Below are 12,465 nucleotides of genomic sequence, written 5' to 3' on the forward strand. Positions count from 1 at the left end.
TAAGTGTACTCAGTGTTTGCTAGTATAATGGCTTAGTAACAATGAGTTTGAGTGTGCAATGCAGAGGTTCTGGAAATAGATTTGCACTAGTGGGACACTAATGGAAGTCCAACAGCCTCTTTTAGGATGCTACTAAGTTTACTCAGTGTTTACTAGTATAATGGCTTAGTAACAATGAGCTTGAGTGTGCAAAGGGCAAGAGGGTACAGTGGCAGGGTTGTGGGTCTGGGTAGAGGAAAGGAAGCCTCACTTTCTATCCCTCCTAATGGGGAAATGCAGCGAGGAAATTCCTGACGTTAGCTACACAGACGCTGTTATCTTGTGTAGCTGTTAAAATCTGTTTTCACGGACCTAAGTGTCACCTATGGCTCTAAGCCTGCTGGTATTGGCCCTTACAAGGGCTAATAGAAACTTCTATCCCTATTCTGTATAGCACTGTGTGTAGAGCGTACACAGCAGTATCGGAGACAGGAGCTACGCCAGCGGTGACTGACACCCAGACGCAGAAGGCAGATAATGGCGTCCAGACGGGCAGATGCCCATATTTATAATGCAGGGACATGTGACATGGACATCCTATCACACATGCCGTTGCTTCTCTGGCTAAAAGTCCACTTAGCTGTGTGTGTGTCTGGGATTGGCTGACATGCTGGCCCGCCCCACTACACGCGCGCGCTTAGGGAAGGAAGACAAGGAAAAAAAAAAAATGGCGATCGCCATTATCCCAGCAGCAGTGATCTGAATGCGCTGTTCCCGCACACTACACGCTGACATTTCATAATAGTGTGAGTCACAGAGTGACTTACACTATTACAGCGGAAAGCCAGCTAGTAATTAGCTTGGCTTTTTGCTGCTAGAACCGTTCTCGAACGTAACTAGAACTATCGAGCTTTAGCAAAAAGCTCGAGTTCTAGTTCGATCTATAACATCCCCCAAAATCACTCGAACCGCGAACTGGAGAACCACGAACCGCGAACTGCGCTCAACTCTACACATAACCCTTCATAAATTAGAATGCAGCTCCATAGTCCTGCATGTATTGTAATGAATTTCCCATAGTTCTCCATATATTATAATTCCCCCCATAGTCCTCCATATATTATACTGCACCCCATAGTCCTCCATATATTATAATTCACCCCAGGCCTTAATGTATGATGCAGCCAGCACCGCATGCTGCATGTATAATGCAGCCAGCCCCCCATACTCCATATATAATGCTGGCAGCCCCCCATGCTCCATGTATAATGCTGGCAGCCCCCCATGCTTCATGTATAATGCTGGCAGCCCCCCATGCTCCATGTATAATGTTGGCAGACCCCCATGCTCCATGTATACTGCTGGCAGCCCCCCATGCTCCATGTATACTGCTGGCAGCCCCCCATGCTCCATGTATACTACTGGCATCCCCCCATGCTCAATGTATACTGCTGGCAGACCCCCATGCTCCATGTATACTGCTGATAGCCCCCCATGCTCCATATATACTGCTGACAGCTCCCCATGCTCCATGTACACTGCTGGCAGCCCCCCATGCTCCATGTATACAGCTGGCAGCCCCCCATTCTCCATGTATACTGCTAGCAGCCCCCCGTTCTCCATGTATACTGCTGGCAGCCCCCCATGCTCCATGTATACTGCTGGCAGCCTCCATGCTTCTTGTATACTGCTGGCTGCCCCCCATGCTCCATGTACAGTCATGGCCAAAAGTTGTGAGAATGCTACAAATATTAATTTTTACAAAGTCTACTGCTTAAGTTTTTCTAATGGCAATTTGCATATACTACAGAATACCATAAAGAGTGATCAGCTTAACAGCAATTACTTGCAAAGTCAATATTGGCTAAGAAAAAGAGCTTTAACCCCCAAAACACATTTCAACATCATTGCATTCCTGCCTTAAAAGGAGCAGCTTACATTGTTTTAGTGATTGTTCCATTAACACAGGTGTGGGTGTTGATGAGGACAGGGCTGGCGATCAATCAGTCATGATTAAGTAAGAATGACACCACTGGACACTTTAAAAGGAGGCTGGTGCTTGGTATCATTGTTTCTCTTCAGTTAACCATTGTTATCTCTAAAGAAACACGTGCAGCCATCATTGCTCTACACAAAAATGGCCTAACAGGGAAGAGTATCGCAGCTACAAAGATTGCACCTCAGTCAACAATCTATCACATCATCAAGAACTTCAATTAGAGAGCTTCCATTGTTGCCAAAAAGGCTACAGGGCGCCCAAGAAGGACCAGCAAACGCCAGGACCGTATCTTAAAACTGTTTCAGCTGCGGGATCGGACTACCAGCAGTGCCGAGCTAGCTCAGCAATGGCAGCAGGCTGGTGTGAGTGCTTCTGCACACACTGTGAGGCGGAGACTGCTTGAGCAAGGCCTGGTTTCAAGGAGGGCAGCAAAGAAGCCACTTCTCTCCAGAAAAAACATCAGGGACCGACTGATATTCTGCAAAAGGTACAGGGAGTGGACTGCTGAGGACTGGGGTAAAGTCATTTTCTCAGATGAATCCCCTTTTCGATTGTTTGGGACATCTGGAAAACAGCTTAGTAGGAGAAGAAGAGGTGAGCGCTACCACCAGTCTTGTCTCATGCCAACTGTTAAGCATCCTGAAATGATTCATATGTGGGGTTGCTTCTCAGCCAAGGGAATCGGCTCACTCACAGTCTTGCCTAAAAAAACAGCCATGAATAAAGAATGGTACCAGAATGTCCTCCAAGAGCAACTTCTCCCAACTGTCCAAGAGCAGTTTGGCGCCCAACAATGCTTTTTCCAGCATGATGGAGCACCTTGCCATAAAGCAAAGGTGATCACTAAATGGCTCATGGAACAAAACATAGAGATTTTGGGTCCATGGCCTGGAAACTCCCCAGATCTTAATCCCATTGAGAACTTGTGGGCAATCATCAAGAGATGGGTGGACAAACAAAAAACTACAAATTCTGGCAAAATGCAAGCATTGCTTATGCAAGAATGGACAGCTATCAGTCAGGATTTGATCCAAAAGTTGATTGAGAGCATGCCAGGGAGAATTGCAGAGGTCCTGAAGAAGAAGGGTCAACACTGCAAATATTGACTTGCTGCATTAACTCATTCTAACTGTCAATATAACCTTTTGGTACTCATAATATGATTGCAATTATATTTCTGTATGTGATGTAAACATCAAACAAACACAATTAAAAACCAGAGGGCAACAGATTATGTGAAAATATAATTTTGGTGTCATGCTCAAAACTTTTGGCCATGACTGTATATTGCTGGCATCCCCCCATGTTCCATGTATACTGCTGCCGGCCCCCCATGCTTTCTTCCCCCGGCCTTCGGCTCCCAGGTATGCACTGATTGAAAAAACAAACAAATAAAAAACAAACAAGTTTTTACCTCTCTCCTCGTTCCCCCGCTGCTGTCCTCATGTGTCCTTATTCCCCCGCTGCTCCATCATCTCTCCTTCGTTCCCCTGCAGCTGCGATCGGCGTCCTCCCGCCCTGCGCTCTGTGCTCTGAGTCATGGAGTGACGTCACCGCGCAGGCACAGAGGGAGATTGAAGGAGCGTGGAGCTGCACAGGCCGCTCCACGCTTCTTCAGTGTTGCTGTGCGTGATGACGGGGGAGGAGGGCCCGATGCCGTCACTGACAACAGGCAGGGGGGCCCGATGTCAGCGGCGGCAGCATATGGTCATACAGCGGCCGCTTGGTCTGCGCCAGATCAGTGCAGCTCCTCTCACAGAAAGGAGCTACTTGCTGATCTGCAGAGTGGGCCCCTAAGCTGCCAGGCCTGGTCGCAGTCGTGACCTTTGTTACCGCGGTAGTTACACCCCTGCTTTGAACCCTGTATAATTATATGGCACTATTTACAAACAATATACTTTATTGATGGGTTTATCAGAAAAAGTATACAGTTGTTTTTTGCTTTTTTTTCTTCTTCAGATACTTTCAAATGCATTCTGTGTAGCATATAGTACTGTTCAAATGTTTTAGGTATGTAAAATGCAAATTGAAGTGTCAATAAGGGATGAGCGGACCCATGGACACTTGGCAAACCCTATATAAGTCAATGGTGACCTGAACTTCTGTCCTATAAAATGACTGTAAAATGGTCATAATAAGAGCTAAGAGGCTGAAAAAGGAATCAAAATAGGAGCAGTTGTCCTTCAAAGAAATGTGAATAAATAAGTTATAAAAATGACATGGGCTTCTGCCTATTTTTTGATAATCAGGGCAAGTAAAGCAGTCAACTGCGGGATGCAACCCTCAGCTGACAGCTTTACCTTGTCTGGTTATCAAAAATAGAAAGAATCACAAAACATTTTTTAAAATTATGTTAATAAATTATTTTAAAAAATGTTGTGGGCTCTGCCCTATCTTTGATAACCAGCCAAGGTAAAGCAAACAGCTGCAGGCTGCTATTTTTAGGTTGGGAGGGGCCAGATAACCACGGGCTTTTCTAGCCTCATAATACCAGACCCCAGCTGTTTGCTTTACCTTGGTTAATTAATACAAAATATGCGGGAACCAATGTCATTTTTTTATTATAATCCCCAGTAACGTACAGGCAACTTCCACATGCAATAAAGCTTATTTATTGGCTGTGCTGTAGCCTTCAAAAAACTTTATTATCATATGTACAGTACCAGAATTCTGGACTCGGGCAGTGACTATTTTTATAAAGTCCGTGTTCAAGTCAGAGTCACGGAATTCTGGTGTAAAGTACGAACCCCAAACTTTACCATTCAGGTTCGCTCATCCCTAGTTTTAATAGTTTTTCACTTAACAAAATGAATGAACATAAGAGAAATCTAAATCAAATCATTATTTGGGGTGAGCACCCTTTGACTTCAGTACACCATTAACTATTTTAGGTACACTTGCACAAAGTTAGGGGTTTTAAAAAATTGTCATTTAAAGGAGTAAGCAATTACACCAAACAGGTGATAATGATCATCATTTTCATATATAGATTGAAATGCAATGTTCTCTGTATCTGCCAGCATTTTCTCAAGAGTATGGGACAGATACCAGGATAATAAGTCATCACACTAGGAGAGCAGGACAAGACTTCTTTATGCTATGATGACCAGGAGGAACACACAAGAGCCTTACAAAATGGCTACTCTAAGTAGCTTCTAATGTGCATCTTCCTTAACCAAACGTCAGAAACAAAATGACTCAGTCAGGGTGGCCTAAGGGCCCAACATTCTGTTTGCGGTACCTGTGCTCTCAGCCCAACACTATACTCTTGAAGTGACATTCACCAGAGAACACCAGAATTGGCTGGGCCCCCATTTTTACCCTATTTTTTTCGCATATGAGAGAGCAGGTTAACTTGGAGTACATGTGACTGATATGAAATTGACTTAAGTTGACATGGTAATGGTATGATGCCTGTAACATCATTCAGCATGACTTCTACAGTGGATCATATATTTTGAACTTGAATATTACAACCTTATAAATCCTATGTGCAATTTAACTATTCTCAAATTATCTCTTCAGGGAGGAAGGAGACCAACTCTAGTGCCACCTATTTGAAGTAGCAATCCTAAAAGTCAAAAGTGACTCTTTAACAAGCCTTTTCATATGACCTAGGATTTATGCCAGATCAGAACCTCAATTGGAAGACACGGTGTTTTGGGATGATTGTCCCTTGTCGGTGCAAAGTATGAGATCTGATTGGGCTGTTTGAGAAGCTAAAGTGGGGTCAAAGGGGACAACTTTTCTCCTTGTGGAGACTGACAATAAATCTTAAGTCTTATGAAAAGGCTCATTAAAGAGCCACTTTTGACTTTTAGGATTTCTACTTCCAATAAGTGGCGCTAAAGTTCGGCTCCTTCCTCCCTGAAGAGACAATTTGAATATGTGCCAGAGAAGCAGCTATAAGACTCCTTATCACTGACAGCCAGATTGGTTTTCTCTGCAAGGAGAAAAGTTCTCCCCTTAACTATTCTCTAATTTTTTCCATGCAGTGTGTGTATATATTTAGATACTGTATATCAGTAAAATAATTTACTGACCTGTAACACATCAGGTGAGACATATCCCTGGAGAATTGGACAAACCACATGATAACCAATTGTACCATGACTGCTGTAAGGCATATGGCTAAATTCTTAGAGCCATTGTCAAACCTTATGCTGGTGGAGTGAGCAGTGAGCAGTGGAGTGGGTGCTCAGCTTCCTGTGTTCAGACACAGTGAGTGGCGGTTATGCATCTGTAAGCTAAATGGGCGGCACGATGGCTCAGTGGTTAGCACTGCAGTCTTGCAGCGCTGAGGTCCTGGGTTCAATTCCCACCAAGGACACCATCTGCAAAGAGTTTGTATGTTCTCCCTGTGTTTGCGTGGGTTTCCTCTGGGTGCTCCAGTTTCCTCCCACACTCCAAAGACATACAGATAATTTAGATTGTGATCCCCAATGGGGCAGTGTTCCCAATGTATGCAAAGCGCTATAGAATTAATAACGCTATATAAATGAATATATTATTATTATTACTGCAATGCCCTGCTCATGAGGTAAGGAACATAGTTGATCCGGAGAGCTATATACTACATTTCCAACTGGAGGGATTTGATTTTATAGTTGCCCTGCTGAACGACTACCAAACATGAGAGTCCGTTATATGCCACAAGAAAACACATCTAAATAGCGAGCTCTGTTGTTAAGTATTCATTCAGCTGGAAAACTGGACTTAAAGGGATATTCCATCTCCAAGATCCTATCCTCAATATATAGTAGGTGGACTAGCAATAATATCAGCAAATACCAATATTTGGAAATGTAGAATAGTTCTCCTGATTAGGCATGCCCTTACCTCATGAGCAGGGCATTGCAGCTTTGGTAGCAAGCATTACGACATGGACTCTGCTGCTGTGGACCCGGGGAGAGTGAGTGCAGATTCATTGCACCCACACTCCTCACATGAAGGGTCTGCACTCCTAGAAAATGGGGGATACGTTCCCTGAGTGTCTCCCCCCATATTCTAGACGGTCCAGAGTCGTCGTGGGACCCCTTTATTTTTTTTCTTACAATAAATTGGTGAAAGAGGGAATGTTTTAGGGACTGTTTTTTCAAATACATTTTTTTTGTCGATTTTTTTTGTTAGTACTGACAGTTTATGATGTTGGGTATCTAATAGACGCCATGACATCACAAACTGCTGGGTTTGATGTCAGGTGACTTTGCAGCTAGTATCAACCCGATTTATTACCCCATTTGCCACTGCACCAGGGCACGGGATAAGCTGGGGTGAAGCGCCAGGATTGGCACATCTAGTGGATGCGCCACGTCTGGGGTGCCTGCGGCCTGCTATTTTTAGGCTGTGAAGGACCAATAACTATGGACCTTCCCACCCTGAGAATACCAGACCACACCTGTCCGCTTTACCTTGGCTGGTGATCCAATTTGGGGGGGACCCTACTTTTTTTTTGTAATTATTAATATTTATAAAATAATTATAAAAAAAGAGCCTGGGGTGACCTCCACATTGGATCCCCAACCACGGTAAAGCTGCCAGCTGTGGTTTCCATGCTACAGCCGTCTGCTTTACCCTAGCTTGCTATCAAAAATGGAGGGACCCAACGTCATTTTTTTTAACTATTTTTTAAATAGAAAAAATTAATGGGCTTCCCTGTATTTTGATTGCCAGCCAAGGTAACGCCAGGCAGATGGGGGTGGCAACCCATAGCTGTCTGCTTTATCTGCGCTGAAAATCAAAAATACCGCGGAGCGCTACGTCATTTTTTTTAAAGATTTATTTTTACAGCACTGTGATGTCCAGCAATCAAAATACAGGGAAGCCCATTTTGTTTTTAGTTATTTAAATAAATAATTAAAAAAAATATATATGGGCTCCCGCTGCATTTTTTGTATTGCTAGCTAAGGGTAATCCAAGCAGCTACTGGCGGCTAACCCCCACTGCTTGGTGTTACCTTTTTCATTTTTTTTGCCAAAAAACTACAAAAAAATTATGTGAGCTTCGCCATATTTTTGTATGCTAGCCAGGTACAGCAGGCAGGTACGGGCTGCCCCCAACCCCCAGCTGCCTATTTGTACCCGGCTGGGAACTAAAAATATAGGGAAGCCCTTTTTTTAATTATTTAATGAATTTCATGAAATAATTAAAGAAAAAAAAACGATGCAGGCTTTGCCCCATTTTTGTGTCTTGCCGGGTACAACTAGGCAGCTGGGGATTGGATCCGCAGCACAGATTAGCCCGAGCTTTCTGGGCCCTTCTGCTGCGAATTGCAGTCCGTAGTCACCCCAGAAAATGGCGCTCTCCTAGAAGCGCCATCTAGGCGCTGTATCCAACTCTTCCAGTTGCCCTGATGCCAGTGGCTCGCTGGGTATTAATGATTTCAGTTGATAATATACAGCTAGCCCTAACCCCATTATTACCCAGCGAACCACCCTTCACTAGGTCAGCTGAAAGAGTTGGATACAGCGCCAGAAGAGCTGCCTAGTTGTACCTGGCTGGACACAAAAATATGGCGAAGCCTACGTCATTTGTTTTCTAATTATTTCATGAAATTCATGAAATAATAAAAAAAGGGCTTCCCTTTATTTTTGGTTCCCAGCCGGGTACAAATAGGCAGCTGGGGGTTGGGGGCAGCCCGTAGCTGCCTGCTGTACCTGACTAGTATACAAAAATATGGCGAAGCCCACATAAATTTTTCAGGGGGCAAAAAACTCCTGCATACAGTCCTGGATGGAGTATGCTGAGCCTTGTAGTTCTGCAGCTGCTGTCTGTCTGTATGGAGGAGAGCAGACAGCAGCTGCAGAACTACAAGGCTCAGCATACTCCATCCAGGACTGTATGCAGGAGTTTTTTGCCCACCAAAAAAATGACGTGGGCTTTGCCATATTTTTGTATGCTAGCCAGGTACAGCAGGCAGGTACGGCTGCTCCCAAGCCCCAGTTGCCTATTTGTACCCGGCTGGGAACCAAAAATATAGGGAAGCCCGTTTTTTTTAATTATTTCACTTATTTCATGAAATAATTCAAAAACAAATGACGTGGGCTTCGCCCCATTTTTGTGTCCAGCCAGGTACAACTAGGCAGCTGGGGATTGGAATCCGCAGCACAGGTTAGCCCGAGGTTTCTGGGCGCCTCTGCTGAGAATTGCAGTCCGCAGCCGCCCTCGAAAATGGCGCTTTCATAGAAGCGCCATCATCTGGCGCTGTATCCAACTCTTCCAACAGCTCTGAAGCCGGGTGGCTTGCTGGGTAATAATGAGTTAATACTAGCTTTGTTTTACTAGCTAGTATTAAGCCAGAGATTCTTATTGTCAGGCACGTTTGGCCCGGCCATTAAGAATCTCCAATAAAGGGTTAATAAAAAGACACCACACAGAGAAAAAATACTTTAATAGAAATAAATACACAGACATATTAGAGACTCCATATTTATTACTCACTGTTAGCCCTCCACGATCTATGGTCTTCTGTCTTTCTCGTTCAACAAATGCAGCTCTGCTCCATCACTGGTGCATGGGGGAAGACGCTGTACCAGAGAGTGCAATGACAGGACCTAGGACAGGACATGACGTCAAAGCCATGTGACCAGCGGAAGGTCCTGTCAGTGCTGGTTATCAGGAGGATGCAGCGATCATCGGAAGGAATAGTGACAGGAGACAGAGTGCAGGACGCATCGCGGGCACCGGTAAGTGTTATGGCAATGTTTATTAACTGTATGTGTACATTTATAATGCGTTTTTATGTGTTTGTGATTGTCTCCCATTGTTTCCTATTGGTTCGGGTGGTTCGACAAACCGGTTCGCCGAACCGAACTCGAACGGGACCTCGGTTCGGCGAACCGAGCTCGTGCCGAACCGCGGCTGGTTCGCTCATCTCTAGTGAAAGCAGCCTTAATCAAGATCCGAAGGAGGTCGGTACCAGTTTCACCACTTACACAACTCAACCACACAACCAGGTTGCCCTCCCCACTCGGGACCAGGCTAGGGTAGGATCTTAAGGTTGCCTTCAAACATGGGGGGCACCACCCACTAGTGACAAAGACCCGGGAAGGAGCAGCCTCCAGGGGGAGTTAGGAGCCAACACAACAGTTAGGGAGAGTTCTCCAGCAGGAGAAGAAGGGAGCAGACATGCCTTACCAGGGATTTGGTGGGACACAAAGAAGTTGACACTGTTGCCGAGAGGAGAGCTTCATTGCTCCCTTGGAACCGGTGCCACACAGGGTGCAGGACCCTAGGGAAGATCATTCTCCAAGTTGATTTTCCAGACTCTGCCAGGAAGGGGAGGTTGCAAGCTTCCCTAGCCACACATAGCCCGAAAGCACAGTGCCAGATAGGATCCGGGGTCTTGGACACAGCCAGGCCCCACTGCAGAGCTGCGGCACCTGCAAATAGGGACAAGAGTACTACTCGAGATGGACTGGGGTCTCCATGTAGCTTTAAGCCACGGGGATCCATCACACAAGGCGTTGGTAGGAAGGGGCTCAGAGAGCATCACACCGGACTGACCTCCAAAGGAATCTGGGTTCGACGGGGCCCATGACAGTTTGTAAAGACACCTGAAACCGCAGCATCTGACTCAGACTCTTATTACTGGTGCCGCCGCCCCATGCCTCAGCGTCATCACTAATCCCCTCATCATCCTTCCCAGGGCCTGCTACACCTTTGGGGAGCGATACAATAAGGGGCGTAACTACCACGGTCGCAGGCGTCACCATTGCAACCGGGCCAGGGAGGTTAGTCTCCCATGGCCGGCCAGAAGATCAGCATCCTGCTCCTTTCTGTGAGAGAGGAGCTGTACTGTTCTGTCGCAGACCACGCGGCCGCTATATGACCCGGTGCTGCTGCCGCTGACACTGGGTCCCTCTGCCCAGTGTCAGCGGCAGTGGCATCGGGCCCCCATCATCGCACACTGCAATGATATTGTATCGAGCAGCCGGCGCTGCTCCGTGCATCATCATTCTCCCCCTGTGTCTGTGCGGTGATGTCACTCCTGTGCGACTGCGGTGCTGAGAGCACAGAGCACAGGACGGGAGGACGCTGACCGGAGAAGCGGGGGGAACGAGCAATGAGGTGAGTACTTGTTGTTTTTTATATAAATTTGTGAGTACATGGTGCCCAGAGGCCTGGGGGGGCTGCATTATTATACATGGAGGCCTGGGGAGGCTGGCTGCATTAATATACATGGAGGCCTGGGGAGGCTGGCTGCATTATTTTACATGGAGGCCTGGGGAGGCTGGCTGCATTATTATACATGGAGGCCTGGGGAGGCTGGCTGCATTATTATACATGGAGGCCTGGGGAGGCTGGCTGCATTATTTTACATGAAGGCCTGGGGAGGCTGGCTGCATTATTATATATGGAGGCATGGGGGTGCTGCATTATACATGAAGGTCTAGTTATACATGGAGGCCTGGGAGTGCTGTATTATACATGAAGGCATTGAGGGCTGCATTATACATGGAGGCCTGGGGGGCTGCATTATATATGGAGGTCTATGGGGCTGCAAAATAAACATGAAGAACACCTTATACATGGACTATAGGGGTGTATTATACATGGAGGTCTAGGGGGCTGCATTATACATGGAGGTCTATGTGGCTGCATTATACATGGAGGTCTATGAGGATGCATTATACAAAATGAAGGACACCTTATACATGGAATATAGGGGTGCATTATACATGCAGGAGTATGGAGCTGCATAATACAATATGAAGTTTTATGGGGTTGTGTTATAATACATATAGGACTATGGTGGCTACATTATAATATATGGAGGACTATGGAGCCTACCTTATACATGGACTATGGGGGTGCATTATAGAACATTGAGGACTATGTGGTGCAGTATAATATATGGAGTACTATGGAATTAATATAATATATGGAGAACTATGGGGTGAATTATAATACATGGAGGACTACGAGAAATTCATTTTAATAATTGGAGGGCTATGAAGGCTACTTTCTACATTGAGGACTATGGGAGTGCATTTTAATATATGGAGGACTATGTGGTGCAGTATAATATATGGAGGACTATGGGGTGAATTATAATAAATGTTGAACTATGGGAAATGCATTATAATACATGGAGGACTATGGAGGTGCATTCTAATATATGAAGGTTTATATGGGACCCTTTATACTATATGGAAGGCTATGTGTGGGCCATTATAGTATTTGGAGAACTATATACAAGGGGGGACAAAGATACAAGTAGGGGATGGGAAAGTTTCTTCTCTCAGCACCCAGATTTCCCATGATCTGATATGGGAAAGCTGGGTGCTGAGGGAAAGATGTATAGCAGAGCATGGAGAAGCTGGGTGCCAAGGACAAGATGGAGATCATGGGAAACCTGAGTGCTGAGGGTAAGAGCCAAGTGTCAGCATCATTATCCCGTAGCCCGAGTGTCAGCGTCATTATCCCATACCGCAAGTGTCGGTGTACGTGAAGAGGGGATGGGCCCAGGTCTGAACTTTGCACTG

The sequence above is a fragment of the Anomaloglossus baeobatrachus genome, chromosome 3, assembly GCF_048569485.1.
Source record: "Anomaloglossus baeobatrachus isolate aAnoBae1 chromosome 3, aAnoBae1.hap1, whole genome shotgun sequence".
Lineage (NCBI taxonomy): Eukaryota > Metazoa > Chordata > Amphibia > Anura > Aromobatidae > Anomaloglossus > Anomaloglossus baeobatrachus.